At 41.6% G+C, this 24253-nt stretch overlaps 1 protein-coding gene and 1 long non-coding RNA gene across 6 annotated transcripts in view; one reads left to right on the top strand and one right to left on the bottom strand.

Moving 5' to 3' along the window:
• GAB2 (GRB2 associated binding protein 2) overlaps positions 1-24253 on the top strand; it is a 187363-nt gene that overhangs the window by 78430 nt on the left and 84680 nt on the right.
• LOC118003932 lies at positions 1851-17927 on the bottom strand. Of its 5 annotated transcripts, XR_004677460.1 has the most exons (5): positions 17821-17927; positions 15958-16030; positions 9829-9926; positions 3263-3486; positions 1851-2184 (listed from the first exon to the last, which is right to left on the bottom strand). It is a non-coding gene; the product is annotated as an uncharacterized LOC118003932 (long non-coding RNA). The 5 variants fall into 5 exon arrangements; XR_004677458.1 differs by lacking the exon at positions 3263-3486 and having other exon boundaries at positions 17809-17927; XR_004677459.1 differs by lacking the exon at positions 3263-3486 and having other exon boundaries at positions 15924-16030.

Here is a 24253-nt window from a genome sequence, read left to right as displayed (position 1 = left end):
GAAAGAAACTCAGAATGAAGAAGAGGATCATAGACTGCCAAGAAGGGAATCACTAGAAGATAACTGATATAAGTCAATAAGTTGAATCCCTTTGCCCCTAGTCTGAGAGCCAGTGAAACTGGTGTCATTTTTGTGGGGAACATATTATTAAGATGTATCCAGGATATAAAGTTTTATGATAAGAATGGCTGTGACCATTGTAGGATAAGTAGTCCCTCCAAACAAAACAACCACAGGACTGGTCATTAAGATACCTGAGTTTTAATAGCACACGTGCACCCTGGTTAGTGTAGTGGTTAAGAGTCAAGGTTTTGGATCTGTCATACATGGGCTTGGATTCTGTTTCTGTCACCTACCTATTCGATAACCTTGGTTAAGCACATGGTAAGTATTTATATCAGGAATATTTTCAATTTATTAAGCTGACTGAGAATGGTTTACAATTACCACATTATAAGAAATCTATAATAAGCAGTTGCTGCCGTAAAGATTAGTGTTGCAATCAAGGATGCTTATTCTTTGTATCTTCCCATTCAGCCTTCCGTAAAGTGGTGGCTTTTTACTTCACGTTAGCAGGAAAATCAAAAGCTTTCCCATGAGCCCCCAGCAGATTTCTGCTTATGTCTTACTGTTCAGAACTGTGGCACACGGACACTTCTGGTTAGAAGAAAGCCTAGAAAAGGGATCTGCTTTTCGAGACTCTGTAATGAAGGCAAATAAGGAAGACAGAGATTGTGGGTGGGGGTTATGTTATCCAGCCAGCACTGCTGTGTCTGGCACCACATTCGGTTCATGGTAAATGCTGTGATGGTGAGGATGGTAACAGATAAGCCACCTCATGCTTTTCTGAAGATTCCAGTGATAGGGTATTAAACATTTTAGACTTTATGAAGTACTTCTGCTTACCTGTGTGAGGAGTTTCTTGGCGGTTATTGTTGTTATTGCATGTCTGGAAGTTCCTTGATGATCGATTGAGAGAAGATGTCAACCAGGAAAGATAGCATAATCCAGGCCTTCACACTGACCTGGCCCAGCTCCAGGTCACTTGCTTACAGATCCTTTCTAGATCACCCAGAACCACTCTAAACTGCTAATATCATTTATGACATAATGTTTATTTGCTGCTTTATATTTTTTAAATACACATGGCTTCTTAGCTAGATTTGGAGCTCCTTAATTTCAGGGTCTGCATAGAATGTGCCCTCTGGCATGTAGGGAGGAACTCGTTTGCTATTCATTTATCTACAGAACATTTTTTTTAAGATTTTATTTATTTATTTGAGAGAGAGTATGAGAGAGAGCACAAAAGAGGGGGAGCGGGAGAGGGAGAAGCAGACTCCCCGCTGAGCAGGGAGCCGGACGATGCAGGACTCGATCCCGGGACTCCAGGACCATGACCTGAGCTGAAGGCAGTCGCTTAACCAACTGAGCCACCCAGGCGCCCTCTACAGAACATTTTCTATTTCTCGCCATTACTAGATATGAGGTAGTGTAGGGTTGGGGAGTGATTAGAATGATGGTTTTCTATGGGGGAGGAATTTATTTTCTTTTGCTCAAACCTCCATTAGTTTTTCCTCCAATATCCCCCCTTCTTGTTCTTTTCCTCCAAAGAGAATAGTAGAGATTCTCAGGGGCTGAAATAAATCATGCCATCTTTTATACTCCAATCTCTTCTTAACTAAGTCTTAACTTTGCCTTAGCGATGAGGGATTTTGCCCTACTTTCTAGTAGGCAAAAATTCCTGCCTCCTCACTGCCATCTGTAAGACTGCAGCCAAAAGGAAAGCCTTCCCGTGCAGTTTCTTTGTGCTTTTTGTACACTCCGCCACTGTTTTGTATCTCTTTGGAGAGTTGACTTAAGAGGCAAATAGTATTGGGCAAGGAGATCAAACCCATTGAAATCTACAATAAGGTGTAAATGATTATCTGATCTTTTGCTGAGACCAAATGCTAATAAGAATGTCTAGGGATCTTGGAACTTGAGGATATTAGATGAACATTTAGCAAAGAGTATTTATTAGTAAAGCCAGTTGGAGAACACTGCTGCCCAGTCCAGGGTTCTTGTAACATTGTTTCCTGCTGGGGCTAGTCTTCAGAAGTCCATAGTGGAACATAGGTGCCAGACTAAACATAGCCAGATTTCTGAGTACTTGAATCCAGAGGAGTTCTTCTCTTTATCGCAACACTGCAATTTTAGAAATAGAGATGAGAGTAGTTGCTAACGTATTTTAGTTTAATTTAATTATTTATATCACTTCCTAAGTCAGTAACCCAACTTGTTCGTTTTGTTTCTAACTGCACAAAACCCAGGAATTTCCAAACATCGTGTTCCTCATATCCTCTGGCCACTTAATTTTACCATACTTTTTATTCCTGACTGATGATGGTTGTTGTTTAAATGTAGCAAATGAAATGACAGCTGTGGTACTTATATGTCCCAGGTTCTAAAATAAACTTAATGTGCAGACATCCATAGACAAAACAAAACACAAAATCCTAATTATTGTCTTTTAATATTATGAAGCATTTTATCAGAGCTTGGGAGATTTGGGGTGCCAGTTACTTATCCTCCGCTCTCTTCTGATGTAGAGAACAGGAAGAAGGAGCCAAATGGAGAAGGGATATCAACTCTACTCATGGCTCCTTAATAGCACCTAAAGGCATAGCCTGCAGATGTAAATCTGGGACTTCTCTGTGCAGTGAGAGAAATCTAAATCACTAAGGAATCTATTCAGTAAGAAAAGAGGAAGCTGAGGATCATAGACTTTAAAAGGATCCCCACAAAGACTGAAAAGGAACACAGAGGTGCAGGAAGTTGTGGTGAGAGATAATCCAAAGGATTTGGGAGAAGCTTTCAAGAAAGGAGTGCTTGGCTGCCTCAAATGCTGCCCAGAAGTCAGTGAAGATAGGAGCAGCAACAACAAATGTATCCATAGGGTTTTACAACAAAGGAAGTCTCAGATCAGACTTGTTTAAAAAAAAAAAAAAAAAAAAAAAGAACAAAAAGTGCTATTTTCCCAGCCCTGCCTCCCTAGACTGTAATCACATAGGACCACCTACATTTTGTTTTCCAATGTACCTGCACATCTGGCTCCCATTGGGTATAAAAATATGATACTGAAAGATCTTTGGCCTCACATTGTTTATTATAAACCTGGAAGAAGGACTTAGCGTATGTGTCTGTGTTTAAAGGATGATTGGTGATAAGGCTTTCCTTTGTAATCGGGGCCTCAAATTTCTGGGTCCAAAGACTTGTGACTCACTCAGTTAGGAGGAGTGTGCTGATGGAATGGCAGGGCGATGAGCTCTTCAAAAGAAGGGCGGATCCCAGGCAGCCCAGCACTGCTGTCTTCCTTTCTGTTATTTGTAGGACTCATCTTTCCTATCAGATTGTGAGTTTCTTGATCCATTGTTGTTCAATGCTGTGGGCTGGGGTGGGGGTTACACCAATGTTGAGGCTCAATAAATGTTTGACAGAATTAGGCTTCTGGAAGCAGAAGAGAAGAGGAAGAAGAAAGCTCTGAAAACAAACTCCATCTTCCCATTTCTGCTCTGGCCCTAGGAGAGAACTCCATGGGCCTGCTTCTGCCTCTAAGCATCTTTCTCAAAATCAAGCAACACTCCCAATAGCTACCTGTCGGTCTCCTAGTGTTGCATGTTAGTTTCCCTACTGTTCAAGCCCCGCTTTGCTCTGTCATTACAGATGGGCTTCAAGGGCAAATCAATTTCCTGCATTCCAGTGCCAACCTCTTGTGCAGGTTTTCCAGCCTTTTAAATCTTACTATGAAATTTTTGAAGTTTATGACCTGATAATCAAAATTCACTTAAACATCGAATAGCATTTGTACTCCCGCTCTACTTTCCTCATCATTTGCGTCAAGCCATGTGTCTAAGGCAATGGGGCTCTTGCCTTCTGTGCTATAAGGACTTACATGAATAGAGAGCCTAGAACTCAGTGCGGACCTGATGAGAGTTGAATTGAAATTTTAATCACACCAGGTGCCTCATGTGCTTTTCTGGGGAACAAAGCCAATGCTAAGGTGAGCTCACTAGGTTTGAGGGCAGGGAGAGCTTCCAGTGTGGCGGCTTCCTCAGACACTTCTTGAAGAACGGTTTGGGGGGGGGGGCTCCCACTAGCATCCAATAGCCTGTGTATTTTTAGTCCTCACTTTTCATGTAAGTTTCCCGTTACTGCTTGCAGGAAATCTTTTCTTGGACATAATCTGCCCATTTCCTGAAGTCTTCCTCTCCGCATTGTGTCAGTATAGGGATGAATCAAGTCAGCAGTTTTGGGGAGTGTGTGTTCTCTTCCCTGCCGCAGCCTCCCCCTTTTGTGGAATACCAGAAAGCTGCCTTTCTTGTCTGTTTCTAGGGGTGAAGAGAGGAGGGGCGAGCCCTTGGTGTGTGTCAGCCACTTAGGCTGCCTGACACAAATGTCCTTTTGTATGTGGAAGGGGGCATGTGTGTGTTTTTCCCCTTCCCAATGGACACTTTCATTTATTAGGTCCGGATGGTGTCCTCTGAGCTGTAAACAATGGTGTGGGAGATAAAGAGCTGCCTTAGTGAGGAGGCTATGGAGGCAGCAACTGATTTTTCTTCTCTGTCCCCCACTCCCTTTGTCCATTGTGAGTCTGGTCTAATTTGAGCCAGCCTCGGACCTCTGTCATCCCCTTCTAGGGCTGGAGCAGCATGGCCACTGTTCCCTTTCCCTCAAAAACTTCAAACTTGGAGGGTGCCTGGGTGGCTCAGTTGGTTAAACGACTGCCTTCGGCTCAGGTCATGATCCTGGAGTCCCTGGATCGAGTCCCGCATCGGGCTCCCTGCTCGGCAGGGAGTCTGCTTCTCCCTCTGACCCTCCCCCCTCTCATGTGCTCTCTCTCATTCTCTCTCTCTCAAATAAATAAATAAAATCTTTAAAAAAAAAAAAAACTTCAAACTTGGAGAAAGGTTTTCTGTGAAAAGGATAAGAAGCCCTCATGTTTGTACAACGTTAGTTTTTAAACATGTTATGGCTTTTGAGGAAATGAAATTCTGGCTTTGTTATCCCTTAAGAATGTAGGATTGGGAATCAAAAGATAGGAGTTTAAGAGCTGTCCAGGCTATTTAATAACTATGAGACCTCAGGCAAGTTATGGAGCTAATAACAGTCCCCACCTCAGACGGTGTTCCAAAGTTTAAATAAGAAAACATATGTGAAGTGCCTGCCACATAGGAAGCACCCGAAGGTTAACCCCCCAAAAAGAGCAGGTATATAGGGGTATTAAATGAGATAATGGAGATGAATATGCTATGCATAAAATGCTAAACATTTTAGTTACTCTTTGATTGAGGTCTGAGAGTAAACATTTTCTCTCGCCTCTAAAGCTCCCCCTTCACCTGGGCTCTCATTCCCTCCTTCTCTCTGGCATTGATCACTATGGGCTCTTCTTTCACATATGAGCATGGATCATCTATCTGAAAGCAAACCGCTGACTCTCAAGGCCAGCTGGTAAGCCCAGTGTTTGGCACAAATCAGGGTTCAACAATTACTTCAGTAGATACTCATTATGAAAAACTCCAAAATCTCCCATTCACAGGGGCCTGCCTTTAGTCACTCAAACTTGTTTTTTTATTTTTATTTTTTTATTTTTATACTCAGGGGTGGGTGTAAGGAATGGAAACCATTCCAGATACTTTGAACAGAAAGGAAATTTAATAAAAAGAATTAGATGCTTACCAAGTGGTATGAAGAACTAAAGCTGTGTGTTCTGTTCTAGGACTCCATGAATGATACTCCTCACCCCCACTACCCCAGAGTGATCGTTCTCCCACCCCCACCCCCCCCCCCCCGGCTGTGGACTAGCGATTGAGACAACTGCACCATGGCACTCAAGATGCTGGAAAATGCCCCCTTTCCTGTCCATACCCTTGCAGCAAAGAGAATAGAGCTTATGTGAATGCAAATAACTGGGAGATTAAGTGCAAGCAAATCTGGAAAAGGTGATTTTTTTTTTAGTTTTCCAGCATTTCCAACTAGAAGGGGAGTGGAGTGGAGGTTGAGTGAACCAGCCTACCCTATATACCACACGCACTTCACCTTGAGAGTATGTCACGTAGCAATGTGACAGGATAAAAGCTAGATGAGGAAATACAAGTCCCTCTGAATCAACTTGTTACCTTCCGAATACAGAATTACTTCCATAGAATTGGATCGTGTGTCTCTAGGGGAACTCTTCCATATCTTTCCCTGGCCTTGAAAAGAGCCTGCTCCAGACAGCTCTCCTTGTAACCCATCGGAGGCACTCAACAAATGTTTGAATGAATGCCCTCTGTATTTGTCAGACACTGTGCTAGGCAAAGGGGACACAAAGTCAAAAAAGAAAAACAAGGCTCTGCCTTCCAGGAGTTCTTGGTAGTCTAGTAAGATGATACAGAGATGAAAATAGTTACAAAATTATAAATGCTAAAATGAAGGTATTCTCAAGAGTAGAGATGAGAGGTGCACAAAACAGATAGGGAGATAAATGAGGATAAATATGAAAGAGCTATCTGTATTCATGTAAAGAGTTAAATGTAAAGGATTTTTATTAATATTAAGAGCCTACAAGCCTGGCTTTATAAGCTTAAATATTATTTCCTCTTCTCCCGATTACCAAACCCAAACATAAGACCCCAGAATGTCCTTCATTTTTCCCCAACATTTTTTAATGTAAATTTTCAAACATACAGCAAAGTTGAAAGAATTTTAGTGTATACCCGTATATCCACTATCTTAATTCTGCCATTAATATTTTACTGTATTTGCAGAATCACATCCTCTCCATCTATCCATCCCTTTGTCCATCCATCATTGATCTTATTTTTAAAAGCATTTAAAGTAAATTGCAGACAGTGTATTTCTCCCTAAATATGTCAGCATGGTATGAACTCACTAACTAGAGTCTAGTATTTGTTTAATATTTTTCTGTAAGGTAACACTTACATGGAGCAAAATGCCAAAGTTGTGTGTGAGCATTCTCTAAGATTGGACAAATGAGTGGACCTGCAAACTCAGGCACCTATCAAGCTATAAAACATTACCAGCATCCCAGGAAGATTCCTCATGACCTTTCCCAGACAGTTTCCAGAGGCAACCACCATTCTAATTTTGTCCCCACCATAGATAATTTTGCCTGTTTTAGAATTCCATATAAATGGAATCTTAGAGTATGTGCTCTTTTGTGGAAGACTTCTTTCACTCAGCATAATACAGCTGAGATCCGTCCATGTTGTAGATTATATTCCATCTCTAAGGTTCTCAATCAGCAGCATGCTAGTCAATGTTTAACAGCAGGTTCTCGGGGGGAAAAAAAGAAGATGCTCTACTTTGCAGCATCTGCCAGTTTCCATGATGTAAATACTCCCACCGTGGCTGATTTCACATTACTAAGGTAATGTGATGTCAGCTGGGTTGCAAAATTCCTGAAAATTTAGCAATCCACTTTCGTGAGCTGATAGAACTGAGTCTCCCACATGACTTAAAATTAATGACTTTGGATTAACTGGTCACAGTCATAAGTGAAAAAAAAATATATATATATAAAATGACCATTCTCCCTAGGGAATTCTGTCTGGAGGCATAATTCTTACCTTATCATCTTTTGACTCTGGAAATACTTGAGTGTCATGGGACCTTGGTGAAATTCTTTTACTGCCATGAACCTCAGTTACACTGTCAGTAAAATGGGACTAAGGACTCCTATCCATAGGATCATAGTCAGTAATGAGAGACTGCATATAAAGTACTTTGCGCAGTGCCTAGAACATCATCTGACCCTCTCGAATATTCCCGTCCCCTTACCAATGTGGGAGGCTGTTATGTTAGATTGTTTCTTTATCTTTTCCTAACTCACAAAAGGCAAGCCATTGCTTTTCCTCCAGCCCTTCTCTTTTCTACCCGTTGTACTCCCTTGACATTCCCTTTTCCTCTGCCCACACCCACCTCCAGTGTATTTAATCTTCTTTCTGAACGTAATACAAATATTTAACCTTATGTGTTCTTTTTCTCCTCTTTTTATTTAAATTCAATTAGCCAAGGTATACTACATCATTAGTTTTTCATATAATGTAATAATGAACACCTTATGCATTCTTAACATTTTATCTGTCTTTATCTTCTATCCAATCCTCTCTTGCTAATCCGTGCTGCCGGAGATTATAGGCACACTTGCAGGGAGAGACCAACCCTGTGTAAGTCTCTTGGATTATCCTGCATCACTACACCATGAGCAAATGAGAGCTAATAAGTCACTACTCTTGGGATCAAACTTATATCAAGGCTGTTGCCCGAAGGAGCTTCTCTTGCACGAGTACCAGAGGAGGCTGCTGAAGATCAGCCCAGAGTTTTGTTGGCGAACACCGAGTATGTGCTGATGACCAAAGAGCTGACAGCAGGTGGAAAAAGTTTCACAATTTAAGAACATATCATTTTTTTTCTGCAGGTGGAATGCTTCTGAAAAGTTGTCCAAAAACAAAAGTCTAACTAAAACATACATATAGCTATCTCCCTCCGCCAGCATAATGTTTATAAAATGAGGTGTTAGAGGAAATGTGGTGTCATCTGTGTTGCAACTGCCAGTTCGAGCGTCGGTTCTCCCAACACTAAACATACATACTGTGCCCCAGATTCTGCTGCAGGCTGGGAGGAAAAAGATGTGAGATGTGGTTGTGCCTGCAAGGAACTTACAATCTATAAGCAAGAGAGAAGTCAGCCAACAAGCATCACATAGCGTGGGGAGGGCGGGCAGTCATAGAGGCAGTACGTGTAGTGATTTCTGTTAGCCTAGGATTGTGCAAAGCCATCCTGGAAGAAATGATCTGAGAAAACTCTTTTCCCTTTCGATCCTCTCTCATAACGCTTAGTCCTGCGCTAGGCTCAATAAATCCTCGATACAAGCGTGATCCCATCTACTCCCGTTGCCTCAGTTACCATCCCTGTATAATGATGGTTTCCAAATCTTTATCTCCAGTCCATGTATGCACTTAGAGGACCAAATCCTTGGCCTACAGTTCAGCCCCACAAGGATGTCTTGAAGACTCTCCATTTCTAGATCTGTAAAATTGAATTCAGTACCAGCTGCCCTCATGCTCCAGGAAACCTGCATCAGTAGATATCACAATTTGCTCAAGCCCCAGGCCTCAAAGTTGTTCTTCTGTTTTTAACCACCCCCCCCCACACACACACATTCCAGCAGTCATTAAAAAGTTGATTCTAGCGATTAACTATCTCTTTCTCGTTACCATCCCTCTCTCTCCATTGCCCCACCATTTGCCTAAGCCACCATCATTTCTCACTGGGACTGTAATAGCCTCCCCGGGGGATCTGCCTGACCCCAGTCTTGCTCTTCTCCAACTTTTCACACAGTCATCAGTGAACTTTCCAGAGCACAAATCCCAGCATAGCACTCCCCTTTTAAAAACCCCAGTGGTCCTTAGGTTGGACTCCAAATTCCTTAACTTCTTCCCACTGGCTTTTTCTGACCCCCTCAATAAGGATAAGACCCTCTTGCTGTTCATTCCACTAGCACACCATATTTCCCTTTATCATAATATTGATAAACTTCATTATAATTGCTTCTTATTGATATCTCTGATAGATACTAGTCTTTGAAGTCAAGGACCATGTCTGTATTGTGTATTCCTATACCCTCAGCCCCTAGCACAGTGCCTGGTACATGATACAAAACTGAATGTGTAAACAAGTTCACTATTTTACATGAATTTTTAATTATTAGTTATCTGTAAAATGAATAAAAAACCTCTAATGTACCTTGTTGGTAAGTTTCGTTAGTCATATAGTGAATTTACTTACAGCAGACCTTCTTTAAATTGTGTATTCAAGTGGGCGATTGCACTTTCTGTCATCATAGTTGGTTCTTTCAGGCGCCGTAGAGATCAGCATCGCAAAGCCTAAGGGAGGGAGAGTTAGAGGGGAAAACACAGGAGGGAAAAAAAAGTCTAAAGAACAGAAACTTTACCACCTTTTTTTCCTTCTAGTGCTGCAATGTGTATCTTCATGTATATATCATTTTCTTTCCTTTGAATTATTCCCTTAGTCACTTGCCAGAAATGAGAATTATTGGGTAAAAGGGGATGAACATTTTAAGGCTCTTGAAATACTGCCAGATTGTTTCCCAAACACATCATATCAACAAATAGTTTTGAGCAATGGACAAGGGTGTCTGCTTAATCACACACTTACCACCACTGGGAAATGTCATTAAAATCTCTTTTGCTAGTTTAATAGCAGGGGGACATGGTCTTCCCCATTCCTTTCCTTTAGTGTTCGGTCTTTTCAGTCTGATTCTTTGTGCAGCTCCTTCTGAAGGAGCCTCCTGCCCCTCAAAGACTTGTTCAGACGCTGTGGGGCTCACTACCTCAGCAGCCTCTGGGGCACAGCATCCCTGTTGTGCCCTGGGCCAGGGGAGGGAGTGAGGGGGGAGAGAAGCATCGATGGAGGGAAAACATAACACAAACCACACCATTGTTAGGGGATGAGGTCGCTGGGATAATGCTGTTAGAAGGGATGAAAAGAACGATTCTCCATTCTCGATTGTTGTGATTTCCAAGGATGAGCCAACAGCTCCAGCACGGGAAGGGATGGGTCTTTACTGCAGCCAGATGCTCCTTTTTCCAGTGCTGCCTTCCATTATTTCTGGTGAGAAGGGGTGGGGGGTAGCCTAGCAGCTGAAACAGATTAACTTTTATGCCAGTTTCCTCCCTTTGAGTGATTGCCCTGGACCTGGGGACATTCAGAATTAGTCAGAAACTGTTTAGAAATAAGAACGTGGTTCAAGGTCCATGGTATCTAAGAGCCAACCTTCTGGGGTTTGTGCATCATGCCTGCCTTTATGCATGGGAGCTCATGAAGCAAATAGAGCTTTCTTACCTTCCCTTCCCCACTGCCACTGCCTTCGTTCAAGCCCTCGTCCTGTTTTGTCTGAGCCACGGCAATAGCTTCCTGTTCCCCTTAATCTAGCCTCTTGTACACTGTTAGCAAAGTGATATTTCTACCATGCATGTTGGATCTTGTCACTGTCCAGTTTCAACTGTGAGCGCTTCCCCCACTGCCTTCAGGATAAAAGCCAACCTCCTTTTCCCAGCTTTCTGGGCATTTAGCAACCAGATCCCAAACTGCTTTTCCAGACTGGCTTCCACCTCTCCTCTAGACAGTGCTCTGCCTTGGATGTTCATTTGCTGTAAGGTGCTCACTCATGCTGGCCTCCTGCCCCGCTTGCCCTTCTGTCTCTGTCCTACCTGACTGACTCCATCCAGTCCCTCACATCTCTCCTCAGAAAGCAAGCCCCATCAGTTATCACCACTCTGGTGGATTTTTCCTGGGTTTCCCCTCACAGCTAATCACTCTGTTACTGTAACCCTGTAGAACCACTTGCATGCAGGTCATGATCTCTGCATTTGTTCCTCCCAAATCAGGAATCCTCACCTTCCTTGTCTATATTGGTGTTCGTGAATCCCCAGCCCCTGCCACAATATTTTGCACATAATAAGTGCTCAAAAAGGTTTCCTTCGTTTCTGCTAGCCTATTCTTAATCGCTCTTTAACCTTCAGTGTGTGTTTTAGAGCTGCAAGGGAATATAATGTAGTTTAATCCTTCCCCCCCCCTCCCCTTTTTTAAATGGTCAACAAAAGCAAAGCCCAGTGAGGGAAGGAATTCACTCTGGGATGCACAGCCAGATTTAATGGCAGAACGGGGGAGCTGTAATGGTTGAGGCTGAGCTCCTTGGATGAATTGAAAAGCACCTTGAAATAAAGGGTTATATCAGGGGAAAGGGAAGGAACTACCGTTCATTGCTAAGTTTTTTTTTTTTTGCTGAGGGCTTGGTATATATTACCTTATTTTTTACTTTTGGAACTGTATTCCATTTTTTAAATTGTCATGAAATACACATAACAAAATTTACCATCTTGATCATTTTTAAGTGTACATTTCAGTGGCATTAAGTGCATCCACGTTGTCATATAGCCACAACCACCATCCACCTCCAAAACACTTTTCATCTTATAAAACTAAAACTCTGCTCGCTTAACAATAACTCCCTATTCCCTCATCGTGCAGCCCCTGGCAACCACCATTCTCCTTTTCCGTGTCTATGCATTTGACTACACTAGGTACTTCATGCAGGTAGAATCAGACAGGACTTGTCTTTTATGATTGACTTATTTTACTAAGAATATAGTCCTCAAGATTTATCTGTTATTTCGGGGCACCTGGGTGGCTCAGTCATTAAGCGTCTGCCTTCGGCTCAGGTCATGATCCCAGGGTCCTGGGATTGAGCCCCGCATTGGGCTCCCTGATCAGCGGGAAGCCTGCTTCTCCCTCTCCCACTCATCCTGCTTGTGTTCCCTCTCTCCCTGTGTCTTTCTCTGTCAAATAAATAAATAAAATCTTTAAAAAAATAAATAAAAGATTTAGCTGTTATTTCATGTCAGAATCTCCCTCCTTTTTAAGGCTAAATACATTCCATTGTATGTATAGACTGCATTTTGTTCCTCCATTCATTTGTCAATGGACACTGAGTTGCTTCCACATTTTGTCTCTTGTAAATAATGCTGCTAGTACCTGTTCAAGACCCTGCTTTCAGTTCTTTTTAGTATATACCCAGAAGTAGAATTGCAAAGTCATAAAGTAATTCTATTTTTAATTTTGGGGGGAATGGCCACACCATTTTCTGTAGCAACTGTACCATTTTACATTTCCAGCAGTGCACAAGGGTTCTGATTTCTCCATATCCTCAAAAACACTTGATATTTTCTGTTTTTTATGATAGGGAGCCACCTTACAAGGTGGTATCTCATTGTGATTTTTATTGGCATTTCCCTAATGACTAGTAATTTTTGGCATTTTTATGTGCAACATTTGTGTACCATATTTTTAAAAAGATTTTATTTATTTGTCAGAGAGCACAAGCAGGGGGAGCAGCAGGCAGAGGGAGAAGCAGGCTCCCCGCTGAGCAGGGAGCCCAATGCTGGACTCCATCCCAGGACCCTGGGATCATGACCTGAGCTGAAGGCAGATGCTTAACCGACTGAACCACCCAGGCGTCCCTGTATATCATCTTTGAAGAAATTTCTATTCAAGCCCTTTGCCCATTTTTAAATCAGGTTATTTTGTGATTGTTAAGTTGTAGAAGTTCTTTATATATTCTGGCTATTAATCCCTTATCAGATAAATATTTGCAGATATTTTTCTCCCACTCCATGGGTTGTCTTTTCACTCTCTTGTGTCCTATGATTCACAAAAGTATTCAATTTTGATGCAGTCCAATTTATTTTTTTTCTTTTGTTGCCTCTGCTTTTGGTGTCGTATCCAAGAATTCATTGCCAAATTCGGCATCATGAAGATTTTCCTCTGTGTCTTCTTCTAAGAGTTCTATAGTTTTAGGTTTTACATTTAAGTCTTTGATCCATTTTAGTGAATTTTTGTGCATGATATAAAGGTCCAGGTTCATTTTTTTACATGTGGATATGCAGTTTTCCCAGCACCATTTGTTGAAAAGATATATGTTGTCTCATTTTATATGCATGATAATCCTGGGATGTATTAAAACTATTTTATGGATCAGAAAAGAGAAGTTAAAATATCCCTGAGGATACCCTAAAAGCAGCCCCCTTTGTAACCTTGGTGTGCCAAAGGCATAAAAGAAGAAGGAGGAGGAAAAAAACCAATTATGATACAAGGTGAGAAAAGGGTAATGGAGAGAAAAGGGGGGAAAAAATGCAGCTAGCCCTGACCAGAACTATGGAACATGTTTAGGGTTCACTTGAGAGCTCCTCTCCTTCTGCCCTTTTTCTCTCCTCCGTCCTCCTTTGTGCTTCTCTGACTCTTTCAAGGTAACTCTGAGTTTGCTGTCTTTCTTGAAATTCTTTTAAGAGGGTAATTTAAAGCTTTTCCACTGTCTGTCCCCAACCTGTTTTCTCAGCTTTATCTGCTGTCACTCCCTTCCTGCCACTGTGACCCTGTCCTTGAGCTACTCCAAGAGCAGGCCCTGCCTCGACACACCGTTGTCATTTTATTCATGCTGCCTTTAGTGCATTTCATTATAATTATATTTATAATGGTTACGAATGCATACTCATTCAGCATGTGCAATATAGTCTTACTTCTAGGGATTTTAAAAGATCGTGTGACATGGTCTGTGCCTACCAGTGACCACGGTCTAGTTGGAAGAACTCAAGACACTTTTACGTGCACTTTACCCTTGACTGTTCTGTATAACACATAGTCCTTGCAACATTCATGAATGGCCGGGAAGATTGGGTTTACCTCCATTGTACTTGTGGCTATTAAAGGACAGCCAAGTTGAGGGGTTTGACTGACCTCACCTCGCTAGAAGATTGAGGTGGGACTTGAAGCTGGGTCACTGACTTCAGGCAAAATGCTCCACCACTTTAAGCAACTCCGTTTTTCACCTACAATACGGAGATAGTAGCATCTACTTCCTACGTGGTTGAGTGAGTACTGAACATCAGCCAGCACACACAAATAAAGAATTTAGCACAAGGGTGACACATTGTGTAGGTGCTCAAATGCTGGCGATGACTCGTCTTATATCTGGTGTTTTTGTCCCTATGTGACACACTGTATATTATTACTTTGGAAAAAAGGCTTGAAGTACCATCTCAATGCATTCACCTTAGATTGTCGGGAATATTATTAGCCGCTCCTGACCTCCATGTGAGTCCCGTGTAAAGTACCTCATGTGACTGCTGTCTGACTCAGGCGCCCAGTGAATGGGTCCTTCACTTCTCCTTCCTGGCCCTGTGCTTTCCCGGATGAATTACATGGGACTCGATACTTCTAAGTCCAGAGGCTAAGGAATTAACCCGGTTAGGAATAGAACACAGAATTCTCTCATATTTTTCACACAGTGAGTTCTTTTCAATTACTCTTTCTGCAGTCTTTCCCATGTTGTCTTCACCTTTTTCTGTGATAGGTAGATTGAAGTTGGTAGAATCACCGAGGCGTAGTAGGAGCTAACCTGTACCGATGTCTTATTTCAGTTGGTAGAGGCCCCAGGGCACTTGCATGATAAATGGTGCTGTGTAAATTAAGATGCAGCCAAGGGTCTCTTCAGTGTCTCTTGAGTTAAGTTTATTATGTGTGGTAATTTGCTTCTAGAGGCTTTTGTTGTTATTTGTTGTAGCGACTGTGGCAGTAATGAGCCTGCTCCCGGCACAGCTTGGCACGTGCAGCATAGACAGTTCATTTGCATCTGGCAGGACTCCATGGTGTACCCTGAACAAATGAATCAGCCTTCTGGGGGGATGGGGAAACTGAATCATAGGGAGACTGTGGGTCTTGCTCATGATCCCCAGTGATCCTGAGATGGGGGAATAGCAGAGAGTTCTGTGTTCTGTTCCTAACCGGGTTATTCCTTAGCCTCTGGACTTAGAAGTATCGAGTCCCGTGTAATTCATCCGGGAAAGCACAGGGCCAGGAAGGAGAAGTGAAGGACCCATTCACTGGGTGCCTGAGTCAGACAGCAGTCACATGAGGTGCTTTACACGGGACTCACATGGCTAATAATAGTTTAACAATCCAGGATTCTGATCCAGTCTCAGGACTGTCTGCTTTATTGTAATAAACACTTAATCTGGCAGCTACATTGACCCAAACCATTTGAAGAACTTAAAAAAAAAAGGAAGTTAGGGGAAAAAAACCTGTTTGAGTGGTCCCAAAGCCAACACGCTAAAGCTTGTACACATCTGATTCTCATAAACAACCTCGTGAGATAAACAGAGCAGGTGATAGTTCTTCACGAGTCTGAGAGGTCATGGAACTTGCTGGGGTCACATAATAAATAGCAGACTGAGGATTGAACCCAGGTTTTCTGATGGATCACCACTCAAGATTCTCTTAAGATTTAACATGAAATGGTATGTCACCTCTTAGTGTCATATTTTCAGCTCCAGTGCCTACCTCCCTTGTTGAGCCTTCATGTGTCAGACCTGGGAAGTTGCAGAAATTCCTGGCTGGGAAATGTAACGCAGGTCTGAGTTAAAGAGAGGAAGCCTTGGTTAGCAAGAAGAGCCTGGAAGACAGAGCCCGAAGACCTTCCTTTGCCACTTTGCAGTTTTATATTTACAGTTAAGTTACTTAGCTACTTCATGCCCCAATTTCTTCATCTTTAAGTTAGGATAATCATAGAAATTATGCATAGGATAGTTGTAAGGATGAAACGCGTCAATATATGTAAAGTGCTTAGTTCAATGCCTTGCACACAGTAAATGAATTTAGTTTTTATTATTATGATAAATACCACACAGCTTGTAGAAACTGCAAAAAGTAATCTCCTTCTTGCTCTCTCCATACTTTCTTATTGAAGAATTACAGGGAAATAATCTATCCATTCTTCAACTTCCTCCTCCTCCCCCTGCTCCTCCCCCTGCTCTTCCTCCTCCCCCTCTTACTCCTCCTCTTCCCCTTTTTCTCCCACAGGTCAGCCTGGCTCAGAGCTTACAGTAAACACCAGGGACATTCATTTGATTATGGCATTTGCTTGGTTCATGGCATCTTATATAATGTTCTGCCTTGTGACATAGCCATGGAAAAAGAATTGTTTCCGGGCCTAGAATTGGGAGCAAGGTTGGTATCCTTAGTCATTTGCAGCAAGGCACGAAGTTGATTTCCATCCATCAATCCCACACTGGACGGCATTGTTTATTAGACAAAATCATGTCAGTAGGATTCTCCTATGCCTTTTCCTGGTGAGTCTCCCCCCCCATCTCAGGACCCTCAGGTGTCTGGCCTCCCCATGACCTGGCCTGACTGAACTCCTAGTAGGTACATCATTCAGGGCCCACTGTCCCCGTCTGATTGTCCCCTCTTCCTGAGTCCAGTTGCCTTACGCTTTCTAGGTGTCTGGTTACTCTGGTAAACTAATTGCATCTTGGGTATTTGTGGAAAGAATTCATGAATAAATAAATATATTGAAGCAATATAATAAGCAGTACCAAGTCATTAACATCCTCTGCCTGGCCCAGGGCCTGGCACAAGGCAGCAGCTCAATGAAAATTTGTTGAATAAATTATGACTTTGGGTGTAAAGTACATTTACTATCCTAACCATGTGTTAGAAGCCTAGTTCAGATACCGCTTCCTTTGTAAAGCTGTTCTCATATCAAATATAAATTCTCCCACTTCTGAACTCTAATAGAACTTTATGAGAAACTTTGTATATATAAAGTTAATATTATATTCTTTATTTAGGGAAAGAAAAAAACCCAATTTCGCTTCTAATTCTCATAAGAACCATGTCAGGATTATCATCTTCATTTTATATTTGAAAGAAAGATCCCAAGTTTATGCTGTTCATAATTAGCAAAGCTGACCCCAAAATTTACTTTCAGCTACTAAATTATTTCTGTTGGAATGTATTATACAGGTGAATGTGTATTTTCTTTAGTTCTGTGCATGTTTTAATTTCACCACGAGAATGGAAGCCCCTTTTAATCTGAGGACTCTCTGTCTCATATGTTTGCCTGTGTTCCCCAGGGCTTCTTCACACATAAGTGTTTGAAAGCAAATTGCCGATTTTAACAAGGTTCTTCAATGCTGCAATCAAAGGGGTGACCAATGACAGAATTTCATGCAGAATCAGTGCAGAGAGAAAAAAAAGTTTTAGGGAGAAGACAAGCGTCTCTCCCTGTGTCGAGCTCCCTAACGGCCCTTCTTAACTTTTTAAGTTGGACTGCAGAAAATACCCCTATGGGTCTTCTTTCTGGTGGTTTATTCCCTGCCTGTGGATCGTACTACTAAGTAGAGCTTTTACCTGCTCTCATACCTGAAGTCGCAGCTCTGACACATGGCACAGACTCAGGAGAATGGTGATGGTCCAGCGCTGCCAGTCCCGGGCCAGTGTCCTCCAGGGCTAACTGAGACTTGGCACTATTAATATCTGAGTTTCTATTAATACCCTCTTTTCACTGTGAGCTAATTTAAATCTCCTGTTCTCTCAGCTATTCTTAGCTAAATGTTCTTGGGCCTGGGCCTGGTTCCCAATTACAGATCATAACTCTCCATTTTGGTTTCGCATGTTTGCAGAAATAATAGGAATTCTGCCCCTGTTGATTCTCAGAGGGGAAGTGGGGCTCTGCTGGAATTTCGGGTAGGACAGTTCTTTGTTAATGCAGAATACTCCATGCATTGTTTGAGGTTAGTATCTTGTCCCCTGTCCTATAATGCCTGTCGTGGTCCCCAGGCACTGTGACAGTTTTCCCCTCACCAAGCACTCACACATTTCCAAACCATTGGAGAGCGGGTAGTTCTGCCACTTGTTGAAAGCCACTATAACCTGATGCCTTTTTGTGCCACCTTGATCCCTGTTGACTTGAGTCCCTCTCCGGGGCGGAACTAGGAATGGGGATGTACCCCCTCTACAGTTTGAGAAAAGGTTTTCAGCTTCTCCAGAGCTCCTGTCTTTGTGGGAGGCAAATTAAGGCTCTGAAATAGGATCTCCTCAGGGATTGGGCTCCTGAGACCAATTGAATGTCACTGTTACTCTGTCAAGACAGGTTTTAACCACACATTGGGACAAGGTAGTGGCAGTAGGTATGGAATGGGGAGTGACTGTTAATGAGTAAATGAATGTGGGGTTTCTTTTGGGTCAAAGAGAATTAGGATGGAATTAGGTGCTGGTGATGGTTGCACAACCTTCTAAATATAGTAGAAGCCTCTGAACTGTATGCTTTATAGAGTGAATTTTATGGTATGTGAATCACATCTTAATTTAAAAAAAAATGCATGAGTCTGCTCTTCTTAGTATTTTCCCCACCTATCACCCAGTTTCTCAAGCTTGAAACTTAAAAAATCTTACAGTCACTTTGCACACTTGCCTTTCCCTTAGTTTCCATTTCAAATGGGTCACTAAAACCTAACTTCTAAGTCATCCTCAACTCCTTTTCCATTCTCTGTCCCTGTTACTAATGACCCCACTCAAGTCCTCTTCCCTTGCCTGTACGATTACGACCATCTCAATTTCTTTTCTTGTCTCTAGACTCTGCCCACCCTCATGATCCTTCCAGGATACTTCTAATTGTGTCTTCTGCAGTATTTTATTGTGAGTTATAATACACATAGAAAAATGTATGACACTTAGAGTAAAATCAAGGAAACGCTCATATTGCTACTACTCAGGTCAAAAAATTGACAGCACCTCCTAATCATATTCTTCTTACTTCACTCCTACTCCCTCCCCTGCCGAAGTATGACAACTTTTGTGCTTTTGTTGATAGTTTTACCATGAGTATGTGTATCCCTAAGCAGTAGTGTTAGTTTTGTCCATTTTTGAACTTTATATAAATGAAGTCACATGTTCAGTCTTGCTTCCTTCTCTCAACTTTAAGATTCTTTCATGTTGTGTGTGGCTCAGTTATATATTTTGTAAAGTATTTATTTACTTATTTATTGTTTGTTTGTTTGTTTATTTTAGCACACCCAAGCGGCGGTGGGGGGAGACAGGGAGAGGGAGAGAATTTCAAGCAGGCTCCCTGCTGAGCGTGGAGCCAACACAGGGCTCCATCTTGTGACCCTGAGATCATGACCTGAGCTGAAACTAAGAGTTGGGCGCTCAACAGACTGAGCCACCCAGGCATCCCACAGTTTTACTTTTTTTTTTTTTCCCAAAGATTTTATTTATTTATCTGAGAGAGAGAGAACACATGAGAGGGGATAGGGTCAGAGGACGAAGCAGACTCCCTGCCGAGCAGGGAGCCCGATGCGGGACTCGATCCAGGGACTCCAGGATCATGACCTGAGCCGAAGGCAGTCGCTTAACCAACTGAGCCACCCAGGCGCCCCAAATGACATTTCCTAGTCTTTTTTTTTTTTTTAATATTTTATTTATTTGACAGAGAGAGACACAGCGAGAGAGGGAACACAAGCAGGGGGAGTGGGAGAGGGAGAAGCAGGCTCTCCGTGGAGCAGGGAGACCGATGTGGGGCTCGATCCCAGGACCCTGGGATCATGACCTGAGCCGAAGGCAGACACTTAACGACTGAGCCACCCAGGCGCCCCTTACATTTTTTAAAACTTAGATCTGATCCTGTTTCTTCCAGTCGCCTAGATGGTAAGTCCATACTGCATGGTGTGGCAGCATTTGAGGCTTTCTGTGATCTGGTCTTAACGTGCCTCCCTAGCCTCATTTGCTATGACCTCTCCCCCTATATCGTTTCCTTTAATCACACAAAGAACTTGCCATTGCCAGAAGATGCCATGTATTTCTGTGCCTCCATGTGCTTAAAATCTGGAATTTCTTCCTACCCTCTCCTCTTGGCATATTCTGTGACTCCCTTCTCGAAGTATGATAAATCAGTCTCTTTCCTGTGTCCCATAATTCTTTATACCCCCCTCCCCTTTTACACAAGTTGCCTGAATTAGAATAACAGATAATGGTTATTGAGCATATAGAGTGATCCAGGTGCTGAGATTGGATTGGTACTAAGTAGATGCTCAATAAATGCTATTTTCTTCCCTACTTTGTATGGTGGATGCTCAGTCCTGTAGTTGAAGTCTTTGAATGTGATGGCATTCCATCTTTACATCAGCAGTATAGGATATTGTAAACTACTTTCTCTACTCAGGAGCATCCTTTTGAAATCTTTCCTAATGGTCAAATTTCTGGCTGATGTAAGCAATCACTCAGGTATTTGGAGATTCTAAGAGGCTTTTGTGCCCAAAGAAGACGAATGTCATTTATTTATAGTTTGCTTAATGTTTAATTTCAAAACTTTGAAAATGAATTTTTATTGTACATTTAAACATTAGTTATTAACAAACTTCTTTAATTTCTCTCAATATAACCACAGTTATAAGCTTAATTTGGCTGTTTCTCTTGAGTACTTCAAAAACCTTAAATAGTAGATAAGACATATACAAATACAGTGATCACAAATCTTATATGTATGTTTATGCTTAATCTTATCCTAAAACATCAACACCTTGAGTTTAATTTCATTATTTTTGTATTTATTTGCATGCTCTCCTCCAGCATCGCTAAGCTTATTTGGATATCTTCCAAAGATTTAAGTTATAATTTTGACTTCCCCAGGGAAATCATCTTTCCCAGAGAAATAACAAGAAAATAAGCTAACCAAAATGAAAAGTAAAAAGAACACCTTTTCAAATTGGCCAAGTCCTGGTTTCCAGTGACAGACTAATAGATCTTTGGTTGGAGCACAAGGCTTGGTTGCTATCTCAGTGTTGTAGACCTGCCTCTGGTTATGAGGCTGAGCTTCCTTCTTCTAGATGAACTTCAGGTACATTAATGCAACTTTAGCTAAAACTTTTGTTTTACTTTCTTGTATTTTCATATCTTACCTTGAAATGAGGAATTTTTTAGTCTCTTGCTTGGCCAGAGTTATAAAATACTGTTTAGTAATTATGATGTAGTGACCTGAATGTTAGCGTTATTCAGAACTTACTTATGCCTCAATAGTATGTCCTTATAATCAGGGCAGTGGTTTTCAAAGTGTGGTCTAGGAGTAGCAGCATCAGCATCTTCTGGAGAGTTTTTAGAAATGCGAATTCTCAGACCTCCGACTCCAGATCTTCTAAATCAGAAACTCCGGGAATAGGGCCCAGAAATCTGCATTTTAACATGTCAGTAGGTAATGCTGATGCATGTTAAAGTTTGAGAAGCACTGCTAGAAGTTGAGAGAATATGAGTTCATGGGGTCAGCTGTCTTTTGCATGCTGAAGTATTATCTTGAAATATACTCTTGCACGCTCATTCTACCTGGCCAGTGTACCTGACCACTCGTGCTTTTTAACTGCTAATCCCCCCCACCTTTTGTTTGCTGTCTGTGTGACCACCAATGCTGATCAATTGTTTGTATAATTTCTGCTTTTTTCTTGTACTTCTTACTTACTTGTAGTTTCCTATATTGATTCTTTTTCTTCTTACGCAGATAGAAACAGATATGCATCTATACTCTATATCACATATATTGCTTAATAGAAGAGAGATGTCCAGTGTATTGACTCCCTTCTTATGAAACTCAATAAAAATACTAAATAAATCCTATTATAGTTGCCTGTTTTTTATATTTTATTTTTTTTTAAGATTTTATTTATTTATTTGACAGAGAGAGACACAGCAAGAGAGGGAACATAAGCAGTGAGAGTGGGAGAGGGAGAAGCAGGCATCCCACGGAGTGGGGAGCCCCATGCAGGGCTCGATCCCAGGACCCTGGGATCATGACCTGAGCCGAAGGCAGACGCTTAACGACTGAGCCACCCAGGCACCCGGTTTTTTGTATTTTAAGAAAAACTTTGTACACTATTCCTTTGAATATCATAAACTCATATTTTCACAGGCTCAACTTTTAGACCTAAAAGGTTACAACTTGGACGTTAGGAATCACTTTAAATCTAATCCTCCTGATTTTCAGCAGTCCTTAACGTTTTTTCTTCTGTACATTTTATTTTTTAAAGATTTGCTTATTTATTTTAGAGAGAGAGACAGAGATGGAACGAGTGAGGGGGAGGGGCTGAGAGAAAATCCCAAGCAGACTCCGCACTGAGCGTGGAGCCCGATGTGGGGCTCAGTCCCACAAACCCGATAGCATGACCTGAGCCAAAATCAAGAATCAAACGCTCTTGGGGTGCCTGGGTGGCTCAGTCGTTAAGCGTCTGCCTTCGGCTCAGGTCATGATCCCAGGGTCCTGGGATCGAGCCCCACATCGGGCTCCCTGCTCGGCGGGAAGCCTGCTTCTCCTTCTCCCGCTCCCCCTGCTTGTGTTCCCTCTCTCACTGTCTCTCTCTGTCAAATAAATAAATAAAATCTTTAAAAAAAAAATTAAAAAAAGAATCAAACGCTCAACTGACTGAGCTACCCAGGCATCCCTTTCTGCAATTTGCTTTCATTATTCAATAAACAGCACATATAGACCTAATTCTTTTTTTATTCCACAATATGGAATCAACTCCCCTCCAAAGTGCTGTGATGGCTTTGGCAGAGAATAATACTAAGGACCCTCATCAAGGACCGCAGGTGCACACAGAGGCTGTGGTGTTCACAAGCACTGCTGTCATAAGCCACTCCCAGTGACCGAATTGGAAAGTTAATTTTTTTCAAAGTTAAGAGTTTATATATGGGTGCTATAGCTAATTTTCCTTAGAGTGTGTGGTTGTATTGACCCTCTTTTACGTAGATATCAGGCAGTATTTTTAGTTACCTACTATGATCTCTTTCCACTGAATTATGCCCAGATACAGGGGTGATTAGAGGCACATGTTCAAAACAATGAGAAGATAAAGTTTTTATTTATAAAATAACACCTTTGTAAAAACATATATATCTTGCCTTATTTTTTCCTCTCTATAACCATGTGAGGTAGGTGGAATTTGCTCCATTTTACAGATAAGGAAACTAAGGCTCACAGAGGTTAAGTGACTCATTAGGGTCACACAAGCTAGTAACTGGTATCTGGAATTTGAGCCACAGCTTCAATTTCTAAATCCTGCTTATTTTCCACTGTACCACGCATTACCATGTATCTTTTCCGTCTTTTGTTTTCAAGAATCTTACAAAACACTTGTGCATCTGAAATAACATAAATAACATTCAGAATGAAACTTGGAGCTTTTATAAATGAAGAACTGCTTACACATGAAATCTCTACTGATAATCCTTTTAGAGACACTTCCTATTCTAATTTTGCTCTACATTGATTGCTTTAGAAAGCATATAGGTTTGGATTTGGTTGGGATTGATTAATGCAGATTAATAAATCATGTTCTGATTTCTGGAAAGTTCATTTCAGTTTAGGATACAGTATAGTTAAAGTGGAAGGTTCTAACAAAAATAAAGTACCAAATTTCTAAGTATAAGTCAGGCATGGTGAAGAGGCATATATTTAATATAGGGGTATGCATTCTAGATATTAAGCTGCTGGAATCGTTTCTGTATTTTTGACTGCTGTAGTGTAACATTTTTTAAGCAGATAAGGGTTAAGGTCAGAAATGATTTGTTTCAGGCAGAGAGTTTTATTTAGAAAGTCACTGAGGGTTGAGCCTGGGAGATACTTGACTTTTCCTTGAGGAAGCCATAGCTCCCCAATTGGAATCTGCAAACTTTTGCTCTGAAGTCATGGAAGAAATTGGGACCTTTGGAAAGTTTCTAGAGCCCCAAAGGGCACCATGTCACAGAGTCAGGATGCCTCAAGATGGAAAAATTATCTAAAAACTGAGTCCCTAATCTGGTATTTATTCAGCTT

The sequence above is a fragment of the Mirounga leonina genome, unplaced genomic scaffold (genome assembly GCF_011800145.1).
Source record: "Mirounga leonina isolate KUSES-001 unplaced genomic scaffold, KU_Mleo_1.0 Mir_92, whole genome shotgun sequence".
Lineage (NCBI taxonomy): Eukaryota > Metazoa > Chordata > Mammalia > Carnivora > Phocidae > Mirounga > Mirounga leonina.
The sequence above is the reverse complement of the archived record's forward strand: the minus strand, read 5'-3'. Positions and strand labels throughout refer to the sequence as shown.